Genomic DNA, 18,011 nt, shown 5'->3' on the forward strand with positions numbered 1-18,011 from the left:
GTGCAGAGAATACGCGGCAACAATTACTTTGAATATGCCGGCCACTCATTAATCAATCTCGTATTCCCTGCTTTCCCCACCCACAGGCGCCTGTGATTGGTTGCAGTCAGACACGCCCCCCACACTGAGTGACAGCTGTCTCACTGCAACCAATCACAGCAGCCGGTGGGCGTGTCTATAATGTGCAGTAAAATAAATAAATAATTAAAAAAAATGGCGCGCGGTCCCCCCCAATTTTAATACCAGCCAGATAAAGCCATACGGCTGAAGGCTGGTATTCTCAGGATGGGGAGCCCCACGTTATGGGGAGCCCCCCAGCCTAACAATATCAGTCAGCAGCCGCCCACAATTGCCGCATACATTATATGCGACAGTTTTGGGACTGTACCCGGCTCTTCCCGATTTGCCCTGGTGCGTTTGCAAATCGGGGTAATAAGGAGTTTTTGGCAATCCATAGCTGCCAATAAGTCCTAGATTAATCATGTCAGGCGTCTCCCCGAGATGCCTTCCATGATTAATCTGTAAATTACAGTAAATAAACATACACACCCCTGAAAAAATCATTTATTAGAAATAAAAAACACTAACAAATTCCCTCATCATCACCAATTTAATAAGCCCGAAAAAGCCCTCCATGTCCGGCGTATTCCAGGATGGTCCAGCGTCGCATCCAGCTCTGCTGCATGAAGGTGACCGGAGCTGCAGAAGACACCGCCGCTCCTGTCAGTTCCACGCAGCTAATGAAGGGAATAGCGCTATCAGCTGTATTCAGCGTTGGCCGCGAGTAACCTCAGTGACAGCTCAGCTGATCGGGCTATTCCCTTCATTAGCTGCGTGGAGCTGACAGGAGCGGCGGTGTCTTCTGCAGCTCCGGTCACCTTCATGCAGCAGAGCTGGATGCGACGCTGGACCATCCTGGAGTACGCCGGACATGGAGGGCTTTTTCGGGCTTATTAAATTGGTGATGATGAGGGAATTTGTCAGTGTTTTTTATTTCTAATAAATGATTTTTTTCAGGGGTGTGTGTGTTTACTGTAATTTACAGATTAATCATGGAAGGCATCTCGGGGAGACGCCTGACATGATTAATCTAGGACTTATTGGCAGCTATGGGCTGCCAAAAACTCCTTATTACCCCGATTTGCCAACGCACCAGGGCAAATCGGGAAGATTACAGTACAGTAATGTCGCATATAATGTATGCGGCAATTCTGGGCGGCTGCTGACTGATATTGTTAGGCTGGGGGGCTCCCCATAACGTGGGGCTCCCCATCCTGAGAATACCAGCCTTCAGCCGTATGGCTTTATCTGGCTGGTATTAAAATTGGGGGGGACCGCACGCCGTTTTTTTTTAATTATTTATTTATTTATTTTACTGCATAGTATAGACACGCCCAGCGGCTGCTGTGATTGGTTGCAGTGAGACAGCTGTCACTCAGCGTGGGGGGCGTGTCTGACTGCAACCAATCACAGGCACCTGTGGGTGAGGAAAGCAGGGAATACGAGATTGATTAATGAGCGTCTGGCATATTCAAAGTAATTGTTGCCGCGTATTCTCTGCACAGCTGTTCCTCGCCGCGCTGGTGATCGGGGAGCGGTATGAGCCGGGGGAAGAAAAAACCGAGCGCCAATGTAAGTATGAATGAGAACAGCAGAAAAAAAGGTAAGTATACTGAATTTAATTTAAAAAAAAAAACCAAAAAATAAGATCGCTAGTGTAAAAACGCACACGCACGAAACGTGCTGAACATGGACATACTCCGTGTGCGGTACGTGCAGGCACGGACCCATAGACTAAAGCGGGTCCGTGCCTGCGTGCTGCCGGCCAAAAACGGACATGTTGTCCGTGTAGAAAAGCGCACACACGGACACACGTTCCGTGTGATTTTACGTGTGTGTGCCATCTACCATAGAATAACATGGGTCTCCGTATGTACGTGTCTCCGGTACGTGCAAATACGTACCGCACACGTACAAATTAAATGGATGTGTGTTGCGGGTCTCAAAGAAACTTCAACGTGCACGCAGCAAATCTGATTTCTCATAGAGTTGGCTGGGAAGTAAAAAATCAGAACTTTCTGACAACAGAACTGCACCAAAAAGGCAACAAAAATGCAATAAAAACGCAGCGTGCGCATATAGCCTTAAGGCCACTTTACATGCTGCGATATCGTTACCGATATCGCTAGCGTGCGTTCCCGCCCCGCCCCCATCGTTTGTACATCACGGGTAAATCGCTGCCCGTGGCGCACAAAATTGCGCAGACCCGTCACACTACTTACCTGCGTAGCGACGTCACTGTGTCCGTTGAACCGCCTCCTTTCTAAGGGGGCGGTTCGTTCGGCGTCACAGCGACGTCACTAAGTGGCCACCCAATCGAAGCAGAGGGGCTGAGATGAGCGGGACGTAACATCCCGCCCACATCCTTTTTTCCGCATTGCCGGTGGAGGCAGGCAAGGAGATGTTCGTCGTTCCTGCGGTGTCACACATAGTGATGTATACTGCTGCAGAAACGACGAACAACATCGTACCTGCAGCAGCAATGATAATTGGGAATAGGGGAGCATGTAAACGATTAGCGATTTTACACGTGTTTGCGACGATTTTCGATCGCACGTAGGTGTCACACGCAACGACATCGCTAAAGCGGCCGGATGTGCGTCACGAATTCCGTGACCCCAGCGACATCGCTTCAACGATGTCGCAGTGTGTAAAGCGGCCTTTAGACTAGTTTTTGTCGCATAATGACATTGTAATTTCTCATGTGTTGTCATTCATCGGAGGTTGTATTTACTTAATTTTAAGACTTTCTAAGGGACCTTAATTTTGTATTATGTTTATGTGCTGATATGAAAATCATAGAATTAATTTGGTGTACTTAGTCATAAAACACAAATAACATTTACCACACAGTCATGAGAAAAACGATCTGTTTTAACCCCTAGCGCTTTATGTTCTGTCATAAACGTGTCTGTCTGGTCTCCATGATGGAAATCTCTGTTGTTAGTTTCATGAAAATCTACTTTTAAGCATTACAGGGAGAATTATTTTGGCACATATGGTGCTGAGGACTGACAAGATAATGCAAATACAAAAAAAAGAAAATTGACTGAAAACAAGAAACATTATGATTTTATCACCCATGCAGGCAGGTGGGTGCTGTCTTTACAGACACTGCAGCACCTTGTCTGAAGACATCATCCCAGCAAAGAGACCCCTGCACTTTCCAGAAGACATTTCCCTCACTGAAATATACATAATCAAGGGGAAAGATGAACTATATGAACAATCAAGTCGAGTAGTGACTCCCAGGCTGGGAGAATCTAAGACCATGTGCGCACGTTGCGTTTTTTTCTTGTGTTTTAGTTGCATTTCAAACTGCACTGTGTCATTGACAAAATGCATGCATTTTGCTTCCCCAGCAAAGTCTATGATAAATCAGAAATCCAATGCGCACGTTGCTTTTTTTTGGCAATGATTTTGTTTGACAAATATTTGTCAAAATCATTGCCTAACAAAAAGCAGCGTGTCACTTTTTCATTATGCTTTGTGAACATTTGCCACCCATTGAAATGAATGAGGTCTGCAACCAAATATTTATGTCACGCTGTACAATGGGTTTGTAGGACGTAGTATAGCGTATTCCCCACTAGGTGGCAGCAGAGTAGTGAAGGAGAGACAAAGTAACACATTAACGGAAAGGCAGCTGAAGTACAGCAGAGTAACTTCAGCAGGCAGTTACCCAGCAAACCACCAGGTGCAAAAGAGTACTCAAACAGTCAGGGTCTAAAGGCAGGAAAATCGAGTCACTGCAAAGGGAGGATCAAAACCAAGTTAGAAAAACAGAACCGAGTCGGACGTCGGGAGATCAGGTATGCAGAAGGAAATTCAAACAACAGACAGGAGCGGGAAGGGTACAGGTCAGGGCACAGTAACAAGGAGTCCGATCAAACAGGAATTCTCACCATAGCAAGTCACAGGTTGCAGAGCAAAACTATAACCAGCACCAGGATGCAATTGCAGAGACCAGATATAGTGTCTCCTGAAACCAGAACGAGGCTGATGGGAGTTAACCCCTGACATGACGAGGCCGGGTCTGGGAAACTCTGGAGCAGAGATTCCCGGTCCTGGATCATAACAGTTTAACTGTGCATTTGCACTGCTTTTTGGTTGCGTTTTGGATGCATTTTTGTCAACAAAAACACAGGTTACCAACTTTTCTCCATTCTCTGTCGCTCGCTTGCTCGCTCTCTGTCTCTCTCCGCTTCATTCTCACCGATTACCAGCGCGACTGTCACACTGCTCCTGCGGCCTCTCCTGCTTCTGAATGTGCCAGCCGCTCATTAGGCTTGTCTCATAGTCATTTCACCCGCTTATTAGGCTCATCTCATATTCACCGCTTTCCCCACCCACCGGTGCCTATAATTGGTTGCAGTCAGACACACCTCCACGCTGAGTGACAGCTGTCAGACTGCAACTAATCACAGCTGCCAGTGGGTGGGTCTATATCGTAGAGTACAATAAATCATTTAAAAAACAGCGTGCAGTCCCCCCCCATTTTGAAATCCAGCCAAGTTAAAGCCTCACAGCTGGGGGCTGGTATTCTCAGACTAGGAAGACCCACGTTATTGGGAGCCCCCCCAGCCTAAAAATATCAGCCAGCAGCTGCCCGGAATTCGGAATTGCCGCATCCATCATATGCGACAGTCCCGGGACTTTACCCGGCTTGTCCCGATTACCCTGGTGCAGTGGCAATCGGGGTAATAAGGAGTTAATGGCAGCCCACAGCAGCCACTAAGTCCTAGCTTAGTGATGGCAGACGTCTATGAGACACCCCCTCATCACTAAACTGTAAGTGAAAAATCCTTTATTTGAAATAAAAGACAAAAAAGCCACCATTTTTCACCACTTTATTAACCCCCCAAACACCCCTCCATGTCCGATGTAATCCACATGAGGTCCCACGACGCTTCCAGCACTGCTACGTCTGACACTCACAGCGAGTGCCATAGAACAGAACTGCTCGTTGTGAGCTCCATGCAGCAACTGAAGTGAGTCGCGCTATCAGCAGTGACGTCACTCAGGTTTGCTTCTGCCACCTGTGTCCTCCATCTGTGACAGCAAATCACCCGAGTGACTGAAGTGAGCAGCGCGATCAGCGGTGCCATCGCTCAGGTGATTTCCGGTCACAACTGGAGTCCTCCACCTGTGACGGCAAATCAGGCCGCGACACAGAGACAGAGCCGTGCGAGGAGAATGAATTTTCTTTCTATCCTTTCTATCTATTTCTTCTATCTATTCTAGCTATATATCAATTATCCTATCCTATCATATTTTATTTCTTCTTTAAAAAACGCTCTTACAAAAATGCGTGCGTTTTTACCACTTTTTTTTTTGTCAAATGCAGTGTTTATAGTTGTCAAGTCTTCCAGAGGGTGCATTTTTTTGTCAAATCAAGAACGGAGCATGCGGACATACCCTAAAACATTGGAGCAGAGAACATGGAGCTCAACTTCACTGTGAATAAAGAAATCCAAAAATGCCATGCATCACGATCAGTATATCCACAGATAGCAACCCGCTGCTCCAGAAGATTCCCAGAATCAAAAGATCATGGAAGAGAGGACCCCACAGCATAGTGAGCCCAATGAAGCAGTGCGTAGGATTAGGGGTTTGTCACAATGTCAGGGGCAGGAATCCGCAGCTCCCCCACACAACAGTCCATCATCCGACAGTGAGAGTTAAGACAAGGACATGCTGTTCCCTGGTTTGCAGAAGGGTCTACAGTTGAGACCAGAGGGATACTTTGTTACACACCACATGGGATTGTTACTAGTGATGGGTAGACTCGCCGATACCTGGGATCAGCGGGTTCAACCGGGTTTAAAAAAAAAACCTGGTTCGGGCCGGAATTGATATCAGATATCTGGCTCTTCGCCAGTCCCCATATAAGTCTCTGGGGACCCGAATCAGGAGTGTAAAAATGGTGGTTGAAGGGATAGAGGGATCGGAGCAGGCGCGCTGTACTTACTGAAACTCCCGTGCAGCTCTAACGCTACTTCCGAGGCTGCTCATTAACCTCATACATATGTACTGCTTCCCCCGCCCACTGTCAGTCCCTGCGTCTCTGATTGGTTGCAGTCAGATGCGACCCCCAGCCTGTGTCACAGTGAGTCTAAATGCTTTCAATCAGAGACGCTGTGTGTGTGTGTGTGTGTGTGCATCTCTTCTTGCATTAAAATAAATAAATTAAAATTTGGCGTAGAGTCCCCCATATTATAATAACCAGCACAGATAAAGCATATGGCTACAGGCTGCAGCCTCCAGCCATGCGCTTATCTTGGCTGTGTATCAAAATAAAAGGGCACACACAATAGCCACTGGGTAAATTTCCAAAGAAGTTTCAAAGTGCAAATCAGCAAAAAAATGTTTTTAGTATAAAATTCCAATTTATTTACAAGTAATTTATTATAGCGGTGGCAATTTAATTACAGTTTGGTTTGCATATATCCCTTGTACAGAAAGAGAGGGGCCAAACCTAGTATACATGTTGGTTGTTTGTCTATTTTTAAATGATGGGTCAGTATGGGACCTCATGCAGCTTTTTTCAAATTATTTAAATAAATAATTTTTATAAACTGGCATGCGGTCCCCTCGCCATTTTTTTTTATTTATTTATTTTTACACCAATCCAGACACAGACAGCATGTGTGATTGAAAGCAGTCAGACACGCTGTAACAGGGTGGGGGCTCTATCTGACACGCGGGGACTGCAAGGTCCCTATTTCACTGCATAAATAGATGTGCTACAGCAAAAAAGTGTAAGTACACAAAAACAATTAAGGTTCCTGAAGTGCTCGTGAGAAAATAAAATGCTCAGTGCAACTATTCACAGATAACCTGATTAGGAAAAAAATATGTAATTGGTACTTAAACCACATATACAATGGAAACCAGAAGTTTACATACACTATCTATAAAAACACACCTGCAGATTTTTCCCACTATCTGACATGAAATCAGAATAATCCTCTCCCGTTTTAAGTAAATTAGGAACCAACATCTAATATATAAAGCTGAGTGTGTGTGTGTGTATGTGTGTGTATGTCCGCTAAAGGAATCCGCACTGTCGCATTTACAATCACAAAATTTTCCACAGACACCTCATGTGACTCTGGGGACGTCATAGACTATGTTTTGATGGTAAAGTTTAACCCCGCGCTTTACAGTTACTCTCCAAAAAACCTGCCTCCATGAAAGTCAATGGAGCTGCAGATTATTATGGTATGCGTTATACAGTGCTATCTGTACGATATGCACGGCCAGCTTCTTGTACCACACCTTCGCCTTCCGCATGGCACCATAGGGCTGGAGGACTTGATCAGAAAGATCAACTCCCCCCATGTGCTTGTTGTACCCCAGGGCACAGTCCGGTTTGTAGACCTGTGCTGAGGAACCTCTAACGGTGGTGGCCGTGGTGCCGGGACCATGGATTGTTGTCAAGAAAAAGACGTCCCTTTTGTCTTTGAACTTGACCACAACCATATTGCCGCTACATTGGGCTCGGCTCTCACCCTTGGGGAGAGGCTGCTCAACTAGCGACAAAGGGAGACCCCTCTGGTTTCTGCGCACAGTACCGCAAGCGGCGGTAGTTCTGGCAGAGAAGGATTGAAAGAGTGGGATGCTTGTGTAAAAGTTATCAACGTACAGATGGTAACCTTCATCAAGCAGTGGGTGGATCAAATCCCACACTATTTTCCCACTCACCCCCAGAGTAGGTGGGCATTCTGGGGACTGGATCCTGCTATCCTTCCCTTGGTAGACTCTAAAGCTGTGAGTGTACACTGAGGTACTCTCACACAGCTTATAGAGTTTTATCCCGTACCTGGCCCTTTTACTTGGCAGGTACTGACGGAATTGAAGCCTCCCTTTGAAGTGGATGAGGGATTCATCCACACAAATTTCCCTTTTGGGAATGTACACTTCAGAAAACTTGTTGCTGAAGTGCTCGATGACCGGTCGAATTTTGAACAGTCTATCAAAATTCGGATCATCGCGGGGAAGGCTGTCCGCATTGTCCCTAAAATGAAGAAACCTATGAACGGCCTCAAACCATTTGCGGGTCATGACCATGCCAAATATTGGAGTTTGATATAAAATATCTGTACTCCAGTATTGGCGAATTTCTGGTTTCTTCACAATCCCCATGTGAAGGACCAGTCCCCAATATTTCATCATTTCTACTGAATCAATGGGACTCCAAGTAGAATGTGATGAATTTGGGTTTTCGGACAAAAATTGCTGGGCATACAGGTTAGTTTGCTCCACCATAAGACTGACAATTGACTCAGAGAAATAGACTTTGAAAAAGTGTATTTCTCTGAGGTTGGCAGTCTCGAACTGGATTCCTGATTGGGGAACGAAATCAGGAATCCGTGGAGCAAAATTTTCAGGGACAGGGGTCCAGATGGGGGCACTAGTGCTAGGTTGGGCATGACTAGCACTCGGTTGGGGGGTACTCACACTTGGCTGTGGTTCTTCTCCCACGGCCTCCGGCTCTTCTCCCACGGCCTCCGGCTTTTCTCCCAAGGCCTCCGGCTCTTCTCTCACGGCTTCCGGACAATCTCTTGTCCTGCAACGTCTTCGTGGCGGCGAGTCTATGTCACTGGAGGAGGAAGAGTGGGAGGAATAGAGAAAAGTGGGGTCCTCTCCCTCACTATCAGCTTCGGAGGCATATGCCTCCTCAGCTGAGTACGCCCTTTGTGACTGGGATGAGCGGGACATTTTGCGTGTGTGTGTGTGTGTGTGTATAAAAAAAAAAACAAAAAAAACTAAACTTTATTAGTGTGCGTGTGTATGTGAGAGTGTTTAGTGAAACTTTCTACTGCAGGCCGCGGGCAGTCAGGCGCATGGAGGGGAGGCCGCGGGCAGTCATGCGCACGGAGGGCAGGCCGCGGGCAGTCAGGTGCACGGGGGGCAGTCAGGCGCACGGAGGGCAGTCAGGCGCACGGAGGGCAGTCAGACGATCACTGTGGGAGGTGGGTGAGATCACTGGGTCACAGGGGTGAGATCACTGGGGCACAGGGGTGAGATCACTGGGGCACAGGGGTGAGATCACTGGGGCACAGGGGTGAGATCACTGGGGCACAGGGGTGAGATCACTGGGGCACAGGGGTGAGATCACTGGGGCACAGGGGTGAGATCACTGGGGCACAGGGGGGTGATCACTGGGCCACAGGGGGGTGATCACTGGGGTACAGGGGGGTGATCACTGGGGCACAAGGGGGTGATCACGGGGGTGAGATCACTGGGGCACGGGGGTGAGATCACTGGGGCACGGGGGTGAGATCACTGGGGCATGGGGGGTGATCACTGGGGCACAGGGGGGTAATCACTGGGGCACCGGGGGGGTGATCACTGGGGTGTGGGGGTGAGATCACTGGGGCACGGGGGTGAGATCACTGGGGCACGGGGGTGAGATCACTGGGGCACGGGGGTGGGATCACTGGGGCACGGGGGGGTGATCTGATCAGTGGTGCATTGGGAGTGCTCGCTGACAGCAGCAGGGGCCCTCACAGCACTCAGGACGCTGGCAGAAGCAGGGCAGTGAGTGATCACAGGGCAGGGGGGAGGGAGCTGAGGTCGGGGTGGGGGGCTGGAATTGGACGACAGGGGGGTGGAATCGGACGCCCGGGGGCAGCAGCAGCAGAGGACCTCGCTTTTCGCCTTCCACGGGCAGGATGAGGCTGAAGGAGGAGGGCACCCACTGGTCACACCGCCCCTCCACATCTGATTGGAGGGATAGCGTCACATGGACTCTAGCTCCAATCAGATCGGGGGGAGGTGACACAGAGGTCATTCTGCTCCAGCCAATGGCTGATGATATTGCATCATCAGCCATGGCTGGATTGTAATATTTCACCAAGTTTGATTGGTGAAATATTACAATCGTTCTGATTGAATGTGAAAGTGACACTTTCAACAGCCAATCAGAGCGATCGTAGCCACAGGGGGGCAAAGCCACCCCCCCTGGGCTCAACTACAAGTCCTCATGTACCTGCAGCGCTGGTGACATTTCAGTGAACCCGGTCACCAGCGCTGCAGGAACGGAAACCCGCCATGACGCATACGGTGCGTCAAAGGGCGGGAAGGCACAAGGTTTCATGACGCATATGGACGCATATACCCTTGACGCATATACCGCTGCGTCAAGGGTCGGGAAGGGGTTAACCCCTTAAATGGCGCTGTCAATATGTGACAGCGCCATTATAATAGCGATCGCGCTATAACTTTATTCACAAGGTCTCCACCAGAAGTCACATGACGGGATCACGTGGATCTGGTAGTTGTCATGGTAACACAGGGTCATGACTAAGGTCCTGTAAAAAAAAAAACAGCCGAGTACTGGCTGTTACAAGAGATGATCATTTCTCCCGGTCTGAACGATGCTGCTCTGATCGGGAGAAATGAATGAGCGATCAGACAGCTGGTCATTATAGCCCCCTAGGGGGACTAGTAAAATTCAAAAAAAAATTAAAAAAAAAATAAAAGTTCAAATCACCCCCTATTCGCCCCATTGAAATTAAAGGGTTAAAAATAATTGGTATTGCCGCGTTCAGAAATGCTCGATCTATCAAAATATAAAATCAATTAATCTGATCAGTAAACAGCATAGCTGTAAAAAAATTCCAAATTTCAAAATTACGTTTTTTTTTGGTCGCCACAAAATTTGCACAAAATGCAATAACAGGTGATAACGTAGCATCTGCGCAAAAATGGTTTAATTAAAAACGTCAGCTCGAGATGCAAAATATGTGCCATCACTGAGCCATAGATCCTGGAAAATGAGAATGCTACGGGTCGCGGAATATGGCGCAAAACGTACACCACTTTTTTCGGACAAACTTCTGAATTTTTTTTAACCCCTTAGATAAAAGTAAACTATCAATCATTTATCTATCATTCCTGAAAGGGAATGAAATTGCCATAAACTGCTGCAAATTTACTGTTGCTCATTCTCCTTTTTCCCACCAATTCATTGTACACCTTCGTTACAAATATTTTACACTTAAAGGGAATTTGTCACCGGGTTTTTGCTATCTAATCTCAGAGCTGCATGGTGTAGGGACAGAGAGCTTGATTCCAGTGATGTATCGCTTACTGCAGTTTTGATAAAGTCAGTGATTTCTCTGCTGCAGATCTTCCTCTATCAAGGGACAGAGACCCTGTTCCATAGATGTATCACTTAGTTTACTGAGTGCAGTAGTTGTGATAAAATCATTTTTTCTTTACTGCAGATATAATAGTTCTCTGAATCTGAGCCTCTGCCTTCACCACTCATTGGAAGCTTTCCTTGTACATTGTGCATAAAGAAAAAGACAATTCAGGGTTTTGTACTGCACTAACCAAAATGAAGATCATTGATCCAATAATATAAAGGGGTTTTATTCCACAACGAATTTCAACGCCAGATCGGTATCTTTCTCAAGTGTACGAACCAACTGTGCCAACTTTTTCCTTCAAGTATCCCAATACTGAATTCACTGTGGGGGGGGGGGGGTTCTTTCTTTTTTCATTTTTTTTTCTTGCCCCTTCCACATCAGTTTTATCTGACACAACATCTAATCATGTTGAACAAATAAAGATGCAGGCAACAGTGTAATTCAGTTCAGCTTTTCTTTATTCATTATTATTATTCATTTTTTAGCAATATTTCACTCCATGTCCCCCCCCCCCTTGGTTTTTAAATGAATTCCATACATACAGTGGTGTGAGAAAGTGTTTGCCCCTTCCTGATTTCTTATTCTCTTGTATGTTTGTCATACTGAAATGTTTCAGATCACCAAACAAATGTATATATTGGACAAAGATAACACAAAATACTGTTTCTAAGTGAAGTTCCTTATTATTAAGGGGAAAAGAAATCCACCAGAGATAGCCGATCGAAAGGTTCAGCTGGCCTTCAGCACTCCCATTAATAAAAAGTGGAGGTCTGCACAATAGACCACCACGCCATTCACACAGGGCCCTGATTCTCTGAATCTGTGGGGGTCCCAGTGGTCAGACCCAGTGATCTGAAAGTTATCCCCTTATCCTAGGGATAGGGGATAACCTCCAAACTTAGTACAGCCCTTTTACTGACTGTGCTTTATTCTGTTGACTGAATAGTGAGATAGTATTGGTAGCCTTCATATATACCGTATTTTTCAGATTATAAGACTCACTTTTCCTCTCAAAAATTTGGGAGGAAAATGGGGAATGCGTCTTGAAATTTGAATGTAGCTTACTGGGAGGTGGAGAATGGCTGCCGTGCGGGCTGCGGTGGGGGCTGTCTGTGCCGGCGGCTGGCTGTGCGGAAGCCTGTCTGTGTGGGAGGCTGACTGTGTGGGAGGCTGACTGTACAGGTGGCTATCCCTGTGCGGGCAGCTGGCTGGCTGTGCGGGCAGCTGGCTAGCTGGTAGTGCGGGAAGCGAGCTGGCTGTGGGGAGCAGGGCGGTGCGACGGGTGTCCCAGATGCTCTGGCTTCAAATAATGGCGTCCGGAGTCAGCACATGCACAGATTGAGCTCTAAGCTCAAGATCTCATCTGTACACGTGCCACCTCCGGGCGCCATTTCTTTGACGCCCGCACCGCCGACTGAGCATCTGGGACACTTGCCGCACAGCCTGACGTCTGCCATCACAGCTTCCACCACTGCCAGCACAGCCTCTACCGCTGCCAGCACAGACTTCACCGCAGCGCTTGCAGCATCGCCCTGCTTCAGCACCGTCTCTGCCTCCTGTAACCCGCTCCACCACCGCTGCCGCCCCCCTCCGGTAAGACACCACCGGAGTATAAGACAGACCCCCCTTTTTTTTTTTTCTTTTTTTTTTTTTTTTACCTTTTTCATCTCTAAATTTGGGGTGCGTCATATAATCCAGTGCATCTTATAAAATGAAAAATACGGTACTTGTATTTTTTTTTTTTTAAATGTTCTCTATATTTCTCCCATCTTTTCAACAACTTTACTGGTGTTGTTTGAGGAGACCATTGGCGGGCACAGATAGAAAAGGGCCCCTGTGCAAGAACAATATACGGGCCCTTTTCAGTTCAGTAGCTCATGATAATACCCAATTTCTCTAGTTTTGGAGGTAGATGTGGCGCCCTTACCTCTTGGGTCCCTGTGCGGCTACACAGATTGCACCAATGACCGCAGGAGTCTCTGCAGTCATTGGATGTCGTAAACATTCTGTATTCTCAGCACCTATCACTTGGCCTGACCTGATTGAGGCTCTGTCTGTCTTTTGAGTGGTGTTTTGCTTTTAGTAAGGATGTTTTAAGATTTTGAATATCCATATTTTATTAAAGTATTGTGCAGACAGCGAACATTGGTCCTCTCTCTGCTGCAAATACAAAACGCGCAAGAATAGGGTCTTATCTGTGAGATACAGTGAACCTGCGATTAAGGTTTTTTCAGACACAACCAGTAAGAACCTTGGAAACACAGCTCCTGCAGCCCCAGTATCGAGGATACTTTGTGATCGCAAATAGGGGAGAAAAGGGTTAAATTACAGTGCTGAGGTGCAATAAAAATGTATGCTGGATCTTTGATTTGTGACTTTATTCAACACGTTTTGGAGCAACCTCCTTCATCAGGATCATCACATTTACCTATGTGATGATCCTGATGAAGGATGTTGCTCCAAAACGCATTGAATAAAGTCATATATGGAAGATCCAGCATTCATCTTTATTGCACAGCAGCGCGGTAATTTAACCTTTTCCACCCCTATTTGCTGTGGCTTATAGCAGATGACACTGCCATCCGCTGAGCACCCTCCTAGCAATAAAATGTATTTACATCAGAGACCAGCTTAAGATGCACCTTTGCCTGTCCTTATGTACCTGGCGACATCTGGCGTGAAGCGAGATGAGCATGTCTTCTCAGGCGGCGGTCTGAAGTACCTCTCAGGATGGCAGAGTAGGGACGTACAGCGCAGATGGACAATGAGTATATAACTCTCAGGCTAGGTTTCCACACTTCATCTTTTCTAACCACAAAGATGCAGGGTTTTTGGTCCCAAAAAACGCACAAAAAACTGCACCCACTGTAAAAACGCATAAAAAAATGCGTGCGTTTTTGACGCAGTTTTACCGCATCTTGCCCAATGTGTTAACTCAAATCTATTGACTATAAGGGCTCAGAAACTCTGGAAAAACGCAAAAAGAATTGACACGCTGCATCTTCAAAGACGCAGCCAAGATGCAGACAAAAAAAAAAGATGCCCAGTGTGAACAGCAAAATAGAAATCTCATAGACTTTGCTGGGGGAAGGAAATGCATGCATTTAGGTGCATCTTTGTGATCTAAAATATTCAGTAAAAGATGCAGTGTGTGAACATAGCTTTATCCTCTCCTCTGACGTTGCTACAATACATCCGTGCACATCAGTACGTTTGGGGTAAAAATAAAAGTCAGACTATTTTTTTTTTCTTATAAAATAACTAAAAAGGAATTATGAAAACAATTACACTAGTCATATTTTTATTTATTTATTTTTTTTAAAACTTCTTTTTATTAGATTTCCAAATCCAATATGTATGTCTAAGATAATAACCAAAGTTGAGACATTAATATATCAAAACAAGCCCAAACAGTCCCCCCCCTTCCCCGTTCTTCTCTGCGTGCGCCCTCTAACTTATAGCATCTATTATTATGGAATTGGGTTGTGTCCACTTATAATTTCTAACAGGTACCACGATGTATATTGAAACTGAGATCTAAGCCTGGCTCTAATGACATCTGGTAACGTGGGTATGTATGGGGACCATATTTCAAAGAATTTCTTTGTCAACTTTTCTTTGTCCGAAAGAGCATCCAGCCAGTCCATTTTAAATATGAACATAACCTTTGAATGATTGGTAATGTTGGGGGTTCCGGGCTAAGCCACATATGTAGTATACTTTTCCAAGTGGCCGAGGCCCATATAATAAAAGCTGCTTTAGCATGTCTTGGTATTTTTAGTTGGTCCTCCTCAAGAATGTTAAAGATAGCCCATTGTGGCATCAATGGGAATTTAATGCCATATATGGTTTGTAAGACTGAATGGACCCTCCCCCAAACCCCCCGAATCCTCGCACACTCTCAAAGGTGATTAAATAAATCTGTCTTTTCCATGCCACATTTAGAGCATGCATAGTTTGTTGCTGGGTTTATTTTTAATTGAATGTAGTTGGAGACGTAGGCCCTATGAAATAGTCATATTTTTTAATGCTCTTTTCTAAAAATAAACATTACAAATCAATAAATAAGATTGACATATCCTGTATCCTTACTATTGTAACAACCTGTACAATTCAGTGAGCGGATTATTTACGGTGAAAGCTAAATAGAATGGCGTAAAAAATGGCGCTTTTCTTTTATCTTTTAATCTTCTACTAAATCAACAATGTACGTTTACTAATTGTTTGGAAAAAGGCCATTTAAAGGGCAACATCAGGGAGATTAACCACTTAACCTTTTCCTATCAAATACAATTTCCTGTTCTGCCCATTGAAATCCTATTGGGAAAAAACGTCAAAACAGAATTTTGCAATATGAATGAATTTTGTGAAATAAATCAACAGCAAATCAATTTATTCACATGTGAGTGATAAACAAGGCAGTGGCCCCACAAAGGAGCGTAACAGAATTTTTGGAATGTCTGGGGGGACTTAGGATAGGAAAAGGTTAAGGATCGGGGAATTGTGCATTTTAGTTTTTTCCTCCTGTTATTCCAGGAGCCATAACCTTTTTTATTTTTCCATTGATGTAGCCATTTCAGGGCTTGTTTATTGCAAAACGAGTTGTATTTTTGAATGACACCATTCATTTCATCATGTGATGTACTGGAAAGCGAGAAAAAAGTGTGGCAAATAGCAAAAATGAAGTGCAATTCTTCAATTGTTTTTTATTAATCATTCTCCAGTTCAGTAAAATTATGGAGATACCAACCAGACGTAGCATTTTTTTTATTTAGGTGGCGAAAACATTTTCAGAAACTTGTAAACAAAAAAAACCCCAACAACTAAATTTTGCTTGAGGGCTTGGTTTCTGCACTTTAAGACAATGTTTTTATTGATTATAATTTTGGGGTAGATAACATGTTTTGATCACCTGTTATTACTATATTTTCTGTTGATTCGGTGGCCAAAAAAGCACAGTCACTGATCAGGGGGTGTGATTATGCCTCCTTATACAAGCCCCCGACAAAGTCTTCTTCCCAGCAATCACTGATCAGGGGATGTGCTTCTGCCTCCTTATACAAGCCTCGGACAAAGCTTCCTTCCCAGAAGTTACTGATCAGGGGGTGTCCTTCTGCCTCCTTATACAAGCCCCTGACAAAGCCTCCTTCCCAGCAGTCACTGATCAGGGGGTGTGCTTCTGCCTCCTTATACAAACCCCTGACAAAGCCTCCTTCCCAACAGTCACTGATCAGGGGGTGTGCTTCTGCCTCCTTATTCAAGCCACTGACAAAGCCTCCTTCCCAGCAGTCACTGATCAGGGGGTGTGCTTCTGCCTCCTTAGGCTATGTGCTCACGCTGCGGAAAATGCGTGGAATTTGCCACGGAGTTTTCGTGGAAATTCCGCGGATTTTTCAAAAATCTGCAGCACAGCTACTCCCCAGCCATTTCTATAGCATTTGGGAACTGCTGTGCCCACGCTGCGGATTTTTCCGCAGCGGAAATAATGCGGATTTCCCTGCGGAAAAATCAGTAGCATGTCAATTATTCCTGCGGATTTCTCCGCAGGGTCCCATGTACTTACCTGCCCCACCGGAGTCACTTTCTCCGTCCAGTGTACAGGAGCGCGGTGGATCCAGGTACAGGAAGGAAGAGGTGGGCGTGGTCTGCACAAGCTCCGGTCATGTGACAGCCGGAGCTAGCTCAGGCCCGCCCACCTTCTCCTGCAGACGCTGACAGAGTGACACGGCCGCCGGAAAGCGAGGTGCTGCATGATGGAGGTAAGTATGAACACCCGATCACTGCAGCACTTGTTCTGCATTGAGGATGCAGTGCCGAAGCCATGGTACTGTATCCTCAATGCAGAATGCCCGCACCATATCCGCAGGACATTCCGCAGCATTGAAACAGACAGAAGTTGTGGTGCGGTTTCCTGGGAGCTCCTGAGGAATGTTCTGCGGATATATCTGCAGAACACTGCCCCCGTGAGCACATAGCCTTATACAAGCCACTGAAAAAGCCTCCTTCCCAGGAGTCACTGATCAGGAGCTGTGCTTCTGCCTCCTTATGCAAGCCCCTGACACAGCCTCCTTTCCAGAAATCACAGATGGGGGTAGCGTAGCTTTCTATGTCCTTACATGCAGTTCACGTCCTCTGACAAAGTTTCGTCAGCGATATGTGCCATTTGTTTGCACTGTCATGGTGTGAAATGGCTGCTTTTTTGAGATCACTCATTCCTCTTACATTTCACATAAGAGCTGTAATATAGGAGCTAGTGCAAGGGGAAAGTGGAGAAGCAGAGCAGATTTACCATGATTGTACAAACAAATCAGACTTGAGGCTTTGTCAGAAGACGCTGCTTGCATGGAAACATGTAGCAAGCTACACCCCTGATCTCTTGGAAGGAGGTTTTGTCAGAGGGCTGGCTTGCATAAGAAGCAAGTTATCTCAGGAGAGTCACCGATGATTGGGATGCGATCCTTGGGCTGGTAGTACTGGTAATACAGCAGACAGAGTGCGGGTGCAGTGCAGGACTCATACTGGTGGGCGGGATTACAGGAGAGGAGGGTGAATATTAATACTCTTAATTAGCCATGCGCTTGCTCACCGCAATCATTAGCGGCACACGTGATCTGAAAGTGACAGCGTATATGTCTATGCAGCTGTTACACTCAGTTCAGGAGAGTCACCGATGATTGCGATGCGATGGTAATACAGCAGGCAGAGTGCGGGTGCAATGCAGGACTACTAGTGGTGGGCGGGATTACGGAAGAGGAGGGTGAATATTCATTCTCTTAATTAGCTGGGGCT

General features: G+C 46.1%; 1 protein-coding gene across 1 annotated transcript in view; it reads left to right on the top strand.

The window, feature by feature from the left end:
* XPNPEP3 (X-prolyl aminopeptidase 3) overlaps positions 1-18,011 on the top strand; it is a 301,518-nt gene that overhangs the window by 122,982 nt on the left and 160,525 nt on the right. The window lies entirely within an intron of this gene.

This window comes from Anomaloglossus baeobatrachus, chromosome 8 (assembly GCF_048569485.1).
Source record: "Anomaloglossus baeobatrachus isolate aAnoBae1 chromosome 8, aAnoBae1.hap1, whole genome shotgun sequence".
In the NCBI taxonomy this organism is placed as follows: Eukaryota; Metazoa; Chordata; class Amphibia; order Anura; family Aromobatidae; genus Anomaloglossus; species Anomaloglossus baeobatrachus.